Source organism: Capra hircus, chromosome 21, assembly GCF_001704415.2.
Source record: "Capra hircus breed San Clemente chromosome 21, ASM170441v1, whole genome shotgun sequence".
NCBI lineage: Eukaryota > Metazoa > Chordata > Mammalia > Artiodactyla > Bovidae > Capra > Capra hircus.
The window spans coordinates 25,905,695-25,918,821 of NC_030828.1; the positions used below are offsets into that span (position 1 = coordinate 25,905,695).

Genomic DNA, 13,127 nt, shown 5'->3' on the forward strand with positions numbered 1-13,127 from the left:
GAATTAGATGGTTCTACTTAAGAACTTTGGGGATGAGGCTTGGCACATGGTAAACACTGGCTCAGAAGGGCCTTTGCTCCTTGTCGGGACATGGAACACAGCACAGGGTTCAGGAGTGAAGGACAGCGTTCCAGCTGGGCGGGAAAAACTTGGGGAGCAAATAACCAAATGAGCTTATGAAAGAGATGGGGTTCTTGTGCAGTAGGCAGTCTGGGTTGCTGGGGCTCTTCTAAACATGTGGGTGTCATTCACTGTCCGTGCTCCAGTATTCCTCCTCCCAGGCTCAGGGCTGAGAAAGCCCTGGGAAGAAGGCCATCAGCCTTGGCGGCAGTCCCCGCCCCCGCCCTGCTGGACTCCAGCTTTCCCCTCCTGTTGTGCTGTGACTGTCCTTCCTGCCATCCCTCCCTGTTTGCTAGACTTCCTGCCCCCTGAGTGCAGACCAGTTCATAATGCCCTGTCACCCTCCTCTCTCCTCCCTCACTGGCACAGTAGGGTGGGGGGGAGGGTCCCACTACCCTAAGACGAGTCTCCCTCCTGCCCCCTCCATCCTCTAGACAGACTGTGATGGGCTCCCCACCCAGGAGGGTCCCCCGTTGAATGCCCAGGGCTGCTGCAATTGTAAACATTATACCTGGATGCCTGGAAGTTGCCGCTGCAGGCAGTGGCTTGGCACTCTCTCCCACCCTGTCTCCTTCCACCTCAAACCTGGCTTCACTGGGCCTCAGGCTGCATCTTAAGAGGTTTCAATTTCACAAACACTTTGTGGAAAGAATAGGCATTAAAACGTGTGTCTTTTTATATTTATTTGTTCATCTTCATATGTTCAACCGGTATTCATTAACTGTCTGCCTTTTATTAATCATGGTGCTTAAGTGCTGGGATTATCCTGGTTAGAAAGCACAGCACAGTCTGTGCCGTTGAGCATCCGCAGTCTCCATCCATAGTCTGCTAGCAGCCGTTCCTTCCCTTCCTTGGTCATTCAGGCTGGGTATTCTGGTCCTTTCCCAGAGCATAGGCGCTGTTGTGCCTATTGACCACTAGGTGGCGCGGTCACACAGGTAGCTCAGTCACTGGAATTAGACCTGCTTGTTAATACTCAGTGCTGGCTAGAACTAGCCTCTAGCCCAGTTCTAGAGGCTCTGCCCATAGGCGGTGGTCAAGTCGGAGGGAGGTTGGCCTGGCATTTGTATTTCTTTATTTTTAAAGAAAATTTAAAATTTATTTATTTGGCTCTGCCAGGTCTTAGTTGCAGCGCTCAGGATCTTTAGTTGCGGTGTGCAGGTTTTTAGTTGCAGTATGTGGGATCTAGTTCCCTGACCAGGGATGGAACCTGGGCTCCTTGTTCCAGTGGCTAGGACATCTGTTAGTAAGATGCAGACCTCCTGGCTTGATTCTCTATCTCTTCTCTCATTCCCTGGCTCCTTGATTGTTTTCTGTGTAGGGGGTATATTTCTTTAGAAAACAAACCTTCAGTCTCATTCCTTGGGAGAAATGTCGGCCCGTTGGCATTAGGGGTTAGAAGTTGGTTACCATTGAGGGGGTGGTGTTGGGAAGGTAGAGAGGATGAGGCATATGTCATTGTGCTGCCTTTAATTGGAAAACAGTGGCTTTTATTTTCTTTTTCTGTTTTGGACTGTGCTGCACGGCATGTGGGATCTGGCAGTTCCCCAGCCAGGGACTGAACCTGCTGCACTGGGAGCATGGAGTCTTAACCACTGGACCGCTAGGGAAGTCCCAGAAAATAATGGCTCACTTTTTCTTTTAAAAGATTTTCTAATTGGGTAAAACAACAGAAGCCAAACTATACCATTATGTACTACTATTTACAACTTGGAAAAAGTGATTTAAAGGTTTGAAAATAGAAGGACCAGCCTTGGTGTATCAGGCCAGTGCAGACAGAAAGAAAGCTGTGGTCACAATGTTAAAATCAGTCAAAATGAAACTATTGTCAAAACATCTAATGGTAAGAAGAAATTATTACCCTGTGATTTGTTGGTTTTGATCTTAATGCACCAAACAACATTTTATAATTGATATGAATTTCTTATCACTTGCAGTGAACACCCATCTTATTGCTTTATTTTTAGCCATCAAATTAAACCTGCCTTATCCCTTCCAGCTGGCTGTTGGAACATCCAGTTTCATGTTTCCTGGGGAATATGAGCCCCATCCTTGGTCATTTGTGACGCCTTTGGCCCTTACAGCACTCAGGAGATTTGGAAACAGGCTGCCTATTGTTTAGTTCAGGTGGGCCATCAGGAACTTACAGTGCCGAAAAATAAGCAAAATTAGGAAACTGGTGGATGAATTACTTATTTATTGTTAACGCGTAGTTTGACAGTCTTTGTTTCCTAATCCAGAAAACTGAGTCCCTTTATTGGGACCATTTATATGTACAGACTTATTTCTTCCACTTTTTTTCCTTTTTGTCCCACTTTTTCTTTTTCTCCCTCCCTCCTTTATTTTATTGGAGATGAGGGTCATATTTACCCTTCTGTTCTTTCTTGCTCTGCTAGTTTGGAGGTCATATATAGTATGCGTGTTAATTACCACTTTGGAAGCATGATTACGCACACTCAGCAGACTTTAGTAATACTGAATGGCCTAGCATCACTTCAGATCACCCCATGAAGCACATGCTAGTATTATTTACTTATAGTCAATACATAGTTATATTTATTCTGTGTTCATCACTCTCTTTGCTCAGTAAAGCAAAGAGAGTCCTCCTTGTGCCTGAGACCTTCCATTTGGGGTTACTTTGGTTTCCTTATCTGTAAAATGGAATAATAACAAATACCTACCTTCAGGAGCACGCGAGGTGAGCTGTTGAAATGAGACGATGGATGTAAGGTGCTTAGCGGTGTTTAGCGGTGTTTAGCGGTGTTTAGCGGTGTTTAGCGGTGTTTAGCGGTGTTTAGCGGTGTGCTGGACGGTGTGCTGGACGGTGTGCTGGACGGTGTGCTGGACGGTGTGCTGGACGGTGTGCTGGACGGTGTGCTGGACGGTGTGCTGGACGGTGTGCTGGACGGTGTGCTGGACGGTGTGCTGGACGGTGTGCTGGACGGTGTCTGTGCTCCGTATATGTTAGCTCTGCCTATCATTGGAGTCATTGTGGCTCCGAGGACCATTTCCACAGGGATCTGAGAAATGATTCGTAATGGATCTGAGCAATGGCAGCCTTGAGCAGTAAGCGTGGAAGCACACAGCAACTCCTAACACCAGGAACACAAACCTGTCAAAGCAGCGAGTCCCATGATCAGTTATGTCACATGTCCTTTTCAGTGTCTAGAGATAAACTCAGGGTTTTTTTTTTTTTTTTTTACTTATTTAAGCTATTAATAGATCTCCTAATGGTGAATTATCTGCATCTTCCTGGAATAAAAGGGACATGGTAACACTGCACGGTTCTTTTAATATTATTATTGTAAGATAATGCTGGATTTGATTTACTAAGATTTTATTTAGGGATTTTCCATCCATATTAACGAGTGAGGTGTTTTTGCAAATACAGAATTTGTAGTGTAGTTGGTGAAATGTGCTTGTCAAATAATTCATATATACAGATTACAAATATTCATTGTGTCTGTGAGAGAAGAAGGAGAAAGAGGGGAGGGAAAAGGAGAGAAGAAGGAGGAGGGGAAAAAAGAAAGACGGGGAAGATGAAGCAGGGGAGGAGGGGGGCAGGGGAAAGAGGAGAGTAGGAAGAAGAGGGAGAGGAGACACAGAGAAAAGGAAGTCACGATATATTTGTCAGGATTATTTCACTCTCAGAAGACATCCCAGAGACTTCCCCAGTGGTCCAGTGGTTAAGACTTCACCTTTTAGTTCAGGGGCTATGGGTTCGATCTCTGGTCAGGGACCTACGATCCCACATGCCTGGTAGCCAAAGAACCAAAACTATAAAACAGAAGCAGTATTGTAACAGATTCAATAAAGACATCAGAAATGATCCACATAAAAAAAAAATCTAAAAAAAAAAAGACAGCCCAATTCAAACCAAACAGTAATTGTTCCTAAAGTTAAGATAGCCAGGTGGGCATTTGGCTGCAGGTAAAGATCCAGAGGTGCTAGCACTGTACCCTTCATGCTGCGTATCTTCACTAGGTCCTCTCACCCTCCCTCCTGGTACTGGTTTTAACCTCAGGCAGAATCCCCCTAGTGCTGGTGATGTTACATCTCATCAGCGAAGCTCCAGCAGAAGTCAGATGACTTTGCTGAGCCAGGACCTCTTGCCAGGGCACGCAGTGCTCTGAACAGACCTGGGCATGTGCCCACCTTTGGGAAGGAGAGAGAAAGGCTCTCTGTCCAAAGGGAGTCTCCATCACAGCTTTAGATGTTTTATCTGGCCTCACCTTGTCTTGACTTTAACATATCTGGCTCTGTGTTTACAGGTCTTTTCTGTTTTTCCTTTTTGGCTGTGCTCCATCTGTATTGCAGCGCTTGGGCTTCGCAGTTGTGGCACTTGGGCTCTCTAGTTGAGGTGTATACATTTGGGTCCCACTTGAGCCACACAGACTATGAATGGAAGGGGGGACATACCTGAGATGTGGTTCTCAGCACTGTCACTGAAGTGAAGAAGGGGACGTCGGGACAGGCAGTACCGGACATTCTGGATTATCCCTAATTGATCAGGTGCTTTTGTGTGTCCCAGATTTCAGTTACTTCATTTGGCTTGCACAAAACTCCCATGAAGTTTGTGTAAAATACTGTCTAAAATATTTATTTATTTATTTTAGGCTGTGCTGGGTCTTCTTGCTGTGTGCAGGCTTTCTCTAGTTGTGGTAAGCAGGGGCTACACTCCTTGGTGGTGTGCGGGCTTCTCAATGCAGAGGCTTCTCTTGTTGCAAAGCACGGGCTCTAGGGTGATTGGGCTTCAGTAATTGCCCCATGGCATGTGGGATCTTCCCGGACCAGGGATCGAACCCATGTCCCCTCCATTGGCAGGCAGATTCTTACCCTCTGGACCAGCAGGGAAGCTCCCATGGAGTTTTATTTGATATCATCTTCCTCCCTGTATTTATGGAGGAGATGCTCAGAAGCGTTCCCGCTTCAGCAGGACGATTGAGTGGGACAGTCAGTCCTGAACGAGGACTCCTCTCCCTCAGTGGGGCTGCATCTCCAGTCAGGATGGCCCGTGCCTCCTCTTCCAGAGCATCCTCTCGGGCAAGCCACCACTTGTGTCCCTCGTGGCTTCACCACAGCATCGTCTCGTCTGTAACAGTCAGGTGAAATCTGCCTGCAGGCGGAAGACGAAATGCCTGTACCCTTACTGCTTCACTGTCACCTAGAACCTTTCCTTTTCAGTCGTCTGAGTCATAATTTTCCTTTGGTCGATTGATAAAGCAACTCTTACTTTCCCCCCACCAAACAGCCCTAAAAAAACCAAACAGGCCAACAAAGAATGGATTTGTAGAAGCTCACAAACTCAGGCTTCCAGGCACTGAAACCCAGAATCTCTGCCTCAGAGATGTGAGTGTGCAGCTCTCTGCCTGTGGTTGCTTCCAGGAGCCTGACGCGAACTTTGTCAAATTCCTTGTGAAAAGCAAATCTTATTTTGCAGCACAAAGTGCTCAAGTTGGAGAATCACATAAGACATACAGCAAATGAGTGGTTAAAGTAAAAATGTATCACAAAGGTATTTTCACAAAGTACCTGGGATTATTAATCCATATCTAGTTGCTCTTAACCAAAATTTGACACATTGGGTTTTTTTTTTTGCTTAGTAGTCAACATCGAGTTGCTCTTAACCAAAATTTGACACATTGGGTTTTTTTGCTTAATAGTATATTCTCTAGGGGACCCAGGCATCGAACCTGGGTCTCCTGCATTGCAGGCAGATTCTTTACTGTCTGAGCCACCAGGGATGTCCATTCAAGGTCTTCTTAGAGTAGCCTTGCTTCTGTCAAGATGAACATAAATGAAATAATCAAGATGAAGATGAACAGGTACTCAGAACAGGGACTTGAGCCTTTAAATAGCTCAAGACAAACAAGAATGTCCTTCCTGGGAGCCTGAAATGCTGTGTAGTCGTTGACTTTTTAAATGGATAGACTTCATGCTTCTGCACATGTGGCTCTCTGAATGGCTGTTTTAAACTCTGAAGTCCTAATGGGCACGTTTCTTTTCCACTCTTTCCCGTGAAGATGGCTAAATCAGTAGCATCTCTACAGGTTGACCCCTGAGGATCCTGGTCTTTGTTGTTTAGTTGCTCAGTCGTCTCTGACTCTTTGTGACCCCGTGGACTGTAGCCCTCCAGGCCCCTCTGTCCATGGAATTCTCCAGCCAAGAATACTGGAGTGGGTTGCCATTCTCTTCTCCAGGAAATCTTCCTGACTCAGGGATTGAACCAGGTCAAAGGTCTTCTGCATTGTTCTTTACCATCTGAGCCACCAGGTAAGCCCATGATCTCTATTTCAGGTTCCCTAGTCCATCCATGAGGCTCTGTTGAATTAAGTACTTTAGAACTGGAGGTTTATCATTTTATTGGTATATGTATAAAAGAGAAAAGATGAAAATGTGATTGATTGCCTCGCTCCTTCTGTGGCCAGGAAGGTAGATTCTTGAGGTCTGTGCTTCTTCTCAAGATAAATGTTGGTTTTTTATTGGTAGCTTCTAACAGCTCCTGGGTCATGCTGGTCTCCGTATTTCCTTTTTTTTTTTTTTAATTATTTTTCTTGTAGACCATTTTTTAAAAGGATTCCCAGGTGGCTCATTGGTAAAGAATATGCCTGCAATGTAGGCAGTATAGGAGACTCGGGTTCAATCCTTGGGTCTCAAAGATCCCCTGGAGAAATAAATGGCAACTCACTCCAGTATTCTTGCTGGGAAAATCCCATGGACAGAGGAGCCTGGCAGGCTACAGTCCATGGATTCACAAAGAGTAGAACCTGATTGAGTGACTGAGCAACTGAGCACTTTTTTTTAAAGTTTTTATTGAATTTGTTACGATATTGTTTCTGTTTTCTATTTTGGGGGTTTTTGGCTTTGAGGCATGTGGGGTCTTAGCTCTCCGATCAGGGGTCAAACCTGCACCTCCTGCATTGCAAGGTGAAGTCTTAACCACTGGACTGCCAGGAAAGTCCTCTTGTCCCCATATTTTCTACTTTGAGCATAGCTGGATAATAGAGTTGGGTTTTAGGATATCATCTTAGAGAAGACGTAAAACAGTGATCATAGGAGCACGAGGCTGCCACCAGAATTTAGTTCCTCTCAATTTTCTTTCAATCAGAGCAAAACCCAACTTCTTAATGGCGCCTTTCTCCCAAGGCTACTACATAGAAGGGGCAGGGCCAAGGAAAGAAAAGATTTGGTGAACACAAGGGTGTGGTCATCAGTCATTGGGTGATTTTCTCTCCGTCTTCACGAAGAGGAACAAAGTTTTCACTTCTCCTAACCTGGTTAAATTATCTTGTTTATTTTTTAAAAGAATATTTGTTTGGCTGTGCTGGGTCTTAGTTGTGGTTTGTGAGATCTTTAGTTGTGGCATGTGGGATCTAGTTCCTTGACCAGGGATTGAACCTGGACCCCCTGCATTGCGAGTGTTAGTCCCTGGAGCACCAGGGAAATCCCTAAATTATCTTGTTTAGAACACATTTCACAAATGAAAGGCATTCTTTTTGACACAGTGCTGTTGAACAGCTATCTTCGCTTGGGCTGTGATAACGAAATACTGTAGACTGGGTGGCTGCAACAGCAGAAATTCATTTTCTCACTATTTGGAGGTTGGGAAGCCCAAGGTCAAGATGACGGCCTGTTTGGTTCCTGACAACAGCTCACTTCCTGGCTTGCAGATGGCCATCTTCTTTCTGAGGCCTCACAGGCTGGGAGCAGAGAGACAGGGAGAGGAAGCTAGCTCTCTCCTATCTCTACTTAAAAAGAAACTAATTCCACCATGAGGGCTTCATCCTTACGACCTTATGACCTCCCAAAGACCCCACCTCCAAGTACTGTTCCATTAGGTTTTAGAGTTTCAACATGACTTCCAAAGGGACACCTTTCAATCCCTAGCATTAGCACAAAATTATTTTTAGGATATGCATGTGAACTTCATCAAGTCCGACTCTGCAACCCCCTGGACTGTAGGCCACAAGGCTCCTCTGTCCATGGCATGTTCCAGGCAAGAATACTAGAGTGGGTTGCAATTTCCTCCTCCAGGGGATCTTCCCGACCCAGGGATCCAACCCACGTCTCCTGTGTCTCCTGCATTGGCAGGTGGATTCTTTACCTACTGAGCCATCGAGAAGCTCATTGTAGTGATCCGTGTTTGGGGTGATAAGATCCTAGACTCCGGTGGAAAAAGTGAGAAGAGGACACCTGACCTGCAAGGTGGGGCTCTGTGGCTGTGGTTGTTCTGCTGAGACCTGAGCGTGTGTGCTTTGTGTCCCTGTCCGCCTATCTTCTGAGACATTTAAGAGTGACTTCTTGGTTCACCGCTCAAATTGATTCTGCATTGAACCACCCCACTCCATTCTCGTTTGTGGCAGTGACTGGTGGTACCTGATAGAAGACGGGTGCTCAGAAAACCCTAGCGGAAGGAAAACAGGGAGTTTTGAGCCTCAAGACTGAAAACAAGTGAGGTTCTGCTGATGCAAAGACTGGAAATCAGCTTACCAGATGGTCTGGGAAGGAAAAACGGAGTTCCATTTTAGACTGTGGAAGTGTGAATGAAAGTTGCTCAGTCGTGTCCTACTCTTTCCGATCCCATGGACTGTAGCCCGCCAGACTCCTCTGTCTATGGAATTCTCTAGGCAAGAATACTGGGTTGGGTTGCCATGCTCTTCTGCAGGGGACCTTCCTGACCCAGGGATTGGACCTGGGCGTCCTGCATTGCAGGCGTATTCTTTGTCATCTGAGCCACTGGGGAAGCCCTTGAAGCCCGGAGGCTGAGGTTAGCTGTGATGCTGCTGTGGTGGTGGGCTAGTTGCTAAGCTGTATCCAACTCTATGAGATCCCGTGGACTGTAGCCCGCCAGGCTCCTCTGTCCATAGGATCCCCCAGGCAAGAATACTGGAGTGGGTTGCCATTTCCTCGTCCAGGGGATTTTCCCGACCCAGGGTTTGAACCTGCGTCTCCTGCATTGCAGACAGATTCTTTACCACTGAGCCACCTCTATACATTATTGCCAAGTAGGTGAAGATCACATAGTCATACATCTTAGGAAGATAAAAGTCCTTTGTTTTAACCCTGTAGTCATGGCAGGGATCCCCAGGATGAAAGTGTGGCCCCATAGCACCCCGAGCCCTGCTTGGCACTCTCTTGATGACTTGATCATTTATAAGGCATTTAGACAGTCCCATCCTGTCTCATGGAACGTTCTCTGCTGCTCTTCAATTCTACTACAATTCCCCCTTATTCGTGAACCTGTCTTCTGAGGGATTGCAGTCTGCATCTATTAATAGCTTGGGTCTTCGCTGTTGCTCGCGGGCGGGAGCTACTCTCTAGTTATGGTGCATTGGCTTCTCGTTGCGGTGGCTTCTCTTGAGCACAGACTCAAGAGCATGGGCTCAATAGTTGTGGGGCTTCGTTGCCACTTGGCATGTAGGGTCTTCCCACAGCAGGGATCTAACATGTATTCCTTGCATTGGCAAGTGGATTCTTAACCACTGGACCACCAAGGAAGCCCCATATATCTTATCGGGAGATTTTCAACCTTAGCTCATCTAGAATGCCTGTGTACGTTTGAAACTGAATATTTGGAGAACAGTAAGTTCGTGTGGCATGCCTTGTCTTGGGATTGCTGTTACTATACTATCAATGTAGATATGATGATGACCCATGTGATCGTAGGGTCATTGATCACCCACAAGTTCAAGGATGCCAGAAATGATCCTGAAATAGGTATTTCACTGCTTCACTATTCAAAGGTTGAGCCATTCATTCAGAAGCCAGGGCCAGATGCTAGGGCAAATATTGTAAAGCTGAATTTCATCGGATCCCTGACATCTATGTCTGCCTCTAAGCTTTTGTATCCTGCCCTACCTACTAATGTACCCTGAGCATTTTCCTGTGGCATTATTCTTTAAAATCGTGATATTTAATGGCTGAGTGAGTTTTATCTGTGTGGGTGTTCCATAATTTATTAGCTTTTAACTTTACGTCAGATGTTTTAGTTCATTTGGTTTCTGTTCGACTTCAAACTGTATTTGGACAGTCAGCATGCATCTGAGTCATTCATTTTCCTCTTATCCTTCATATCCTTGGCCACCATGTCAAGGCCTTGGCAATAATCAAGAAGTGGCCTCTTTTGCTTTATACAGGAAGGTGTCTTGCATATTTGAAGACAGTTTCATGTCTCCTTCTGCCTCAAGGACTCTTCTTCAACCTGGGTTTTAAGCGAGGCTCCCTCTAAGACCTTCTCAGCGCAACCTGTCCATTGATTGACCCCGAGCCTGCAACCCGGGTGACCTGCCCTGTATTCTGCCCAACCCATGAGACCCACTTTCCTCTGATGGTCTCCGGCTGTTGATTTGACTCAAGCGTGAGATGATCCATGGTGGAGGCACCCCCTGGGGTTAAAGACAGGAGCCTTTGTTTGTCGTCTCCCAGAGGGGGCAGATTTGAGTGCTGAGTTCACACTCAACTGTCTTCCTCTAGAGTTGTTACCTTACCAGTGACCTCCCGACCTTTCTTCTGCCGTTATTGGTTACCTGTCTTCTCCCTGGGGCTCTGGGTTTTGCCCTTTTTATAATGTTCAAGGTGAGCTTGGACAGAGCAGCAATACAAGTGCTGACACCCTAGTAGACTCTGGTCAATGTCCGCATTCCGAAGGGCACAGCACGGCCCAGGCGGGCCAGGGAGCAGGGCTCTGCATAAGCAAGCATCATTAGCTGAGATGGGAGGCCATCTCCCAAGGCTGCCTTGGGAATGGTTCCAGTTCCCTAACACCAAACCTGCCTGCCAGCGAGAAGTGACTCAGGCCTGCAGCCAGGGCTCTGTGTCCAGGTGGGAGGCATCAGCTGATGGAGGCAGGACTGGCCTCTTCTTCTTCTCCTGGGTTCGTTGGCCATCTCTTACCCTGTCCAGCACCTCCTGCCCTGCTGCAGAGAGCACCTTCCCCACTCCCTCCCACCCCCCGCACTATTGCCTGTTTGTGGATGAAGGCTGCCTTACAGAGGATGTACAACAGGTTAAAGTCTAGAAAGGGCCTGGAGTTAGAGTTCCTTGCCTCTCACTCTGATGGCTTTTCTGTACATTGTTTTTGTTTTGTTTTGTTTTGTGGCCACACCTTGAGGCCTGCAGAATTGTCCCAGACCAGGGATTGAACCCATGCCCCCTCCATTGGAAGTGCAGTGTCTTTTAACCACTGAACTGCTAGGGAAGTAAGTCCCTTTTCTATGTTGAGCTGTGCTTAGTCACTCAGTCGTGTCTGACTCTTTGTGATCCCATGGACTGTAGCCTGCCAGGCTCTTCTGTCCATGGGGATTCTCCAGGCAAGAATACTGGAGTGGGTTGCCACACCCTCCTCTAGGGGAGCTCCCCATCTCAGGGATCAAACACAGGTCTCCCACATTGTAGGGAAGTTCTTTACTATCTGAGCAACCAGGGAGGCCCAAGAATACTGGAGTAGATAGCCTATCCCTTCTGCAGGGGATCTTCCCAATCCAGGAATTGAACCTGGGTCTCCTGCATTGCAGGTGGATTCTTTACCAGCTGAGACACCAGGGGAGCACCCCTTTTCTATACATTGTGCTATAAAAATCCCACCCTCCAGAGGATCTTTGGGAGTTCTGTGCCTTGCCTTCCTTCCAGAAGTGGAAGGGACCCTTTCTCCCTTGCTTGCTAGGAGGACTCCTTTTTGATCTCTCGCTGAAATATTTTGATAACAATCTAGAGATTTCAGTATAGACTGTGGTTGCACAAGAAATCCAAGTCACCAATTTTTCAGAACCTAAGCAGTTAACATTAGAAATTTTGCTGCAAATAAATTGATCAGTATGCAAGACAGTTGTCACGGCTGAATCATGGTCCACAGTTAAGGTAAACAGATCTGTGATGACATTTTCTGAGCGGAATACAAATGTAACTCATTTCCTCCCAGAGCTTTCTGACATTTCTTCTACACGGATAACAGATTCTCCCAAGAAGGTGTTGGTCACAAGGAAGAAAGATCTTTGTTTAATCCCTCTGTAAAGGTATGGCTGTGATATTTGATATGCTTTCTTTGAAAAAAAAATTGTTCTAAGAGAGATGAATAGTGGGCAGAGCATTTTTCTTTGGTTAGCTGCCCCTCACTCCCTCCCAATCGTGGGGGGAACCCTTTTGGGTTTTTGCTTATTTGAATGGTTATTAAAATATTACATTGTCGTATTGTGAAAGTTTGCATGTCATTAATCTTTTTTTTTTTTTGCAATGTGACAATCAAGGGATATTTTTCCTTATTTAGATTCATATGAAATAGTAGTGAGGGGAGACGAAACAGAATGTTTTTCCATTTTCTCACGTTCTTTTCATCTGTAATGCTCTCAAGTTTCACATTTTCCCCCAGGTTTTCGCTGCCTATACTGTGTTTTAGAAATTCTGTACACCGCCTCTGCATTTGAAATGTGAAATAGTCCTTAGCTAGATGCTGCATCGTAAGCCAGCTCTGTGTTCTGTGTTATGATGAAGCTTTCAAAAGCCTCAGCTTGTGCTGATGTTGAAATGAGCTGAAAACCTGCAGCTCTGGGTAAGGGTGGGCAGAGAGTCATTCCACTCCTGTATGTAACAGGAATCAGAGTTTCCTGGGGTGGGGGGGTGGATATTGGCATCTGGGGTGGGGTTGCTCTGGATAGAGCTGTGCATGTCTGTCTGTGCATTCGTCGTCGGCTACGACCAGAGATCCTGAGTGAGGAGCTATGCCGGCGGGTTGCATTTGAGCTGGGGTTTCATTCTAGATCCTGTTGGGAGTTGCATTTGGGAGAAAATACCTGAAAAGATGTGAACAAGAGGGCATGCCCCTCAAAGCAGGGGCGTGCGTGAGTCTGCTCAGAAATTATGGGGCAATAGAAGGAATCCATTGCAGAAAAGGTCATCTTTCACACCATGCTTCATTCCTTCCCGAAACATTTACAGTCCTTGGCCAGGATAGCGCAGGTGCAACCTCCTCCAGGAAGCCTTCTTGGATCTCCCTGGCCATACCCACCACCCAG

The 13,127-nt window shown here is 46.4% G+C and overlaps 1 protein-coding gene across 4 annotated transcripts in view; it reads left to right on the top strand.

Annotated features, from left to right (window-relative positions):
- The window catches only part of ARNT2 (aryl hydrocarbon receptor nuclear translocator 2), a 190,526-nt gene that overhangs the window by 13,584 nt on the left and 163,815 nt on the right, over positions 1–13,127 (top strand). The window contains exon 1 of one of the 4 annotated variants that reach the window (XM_013973038.2): positions 11,993–12,131. The exons of the other annotated variants lie outside the window; for them this stretch is intronic. The gene's annotated coding sequence lies outside the window, so the exon portion shown is untranslated. Of the gene's footprint in view, positions 1–11,992; positions 12,132–13,127 lie in introns of those variants that run through there. 4 annotated transcript variants of the gene reach the window in all.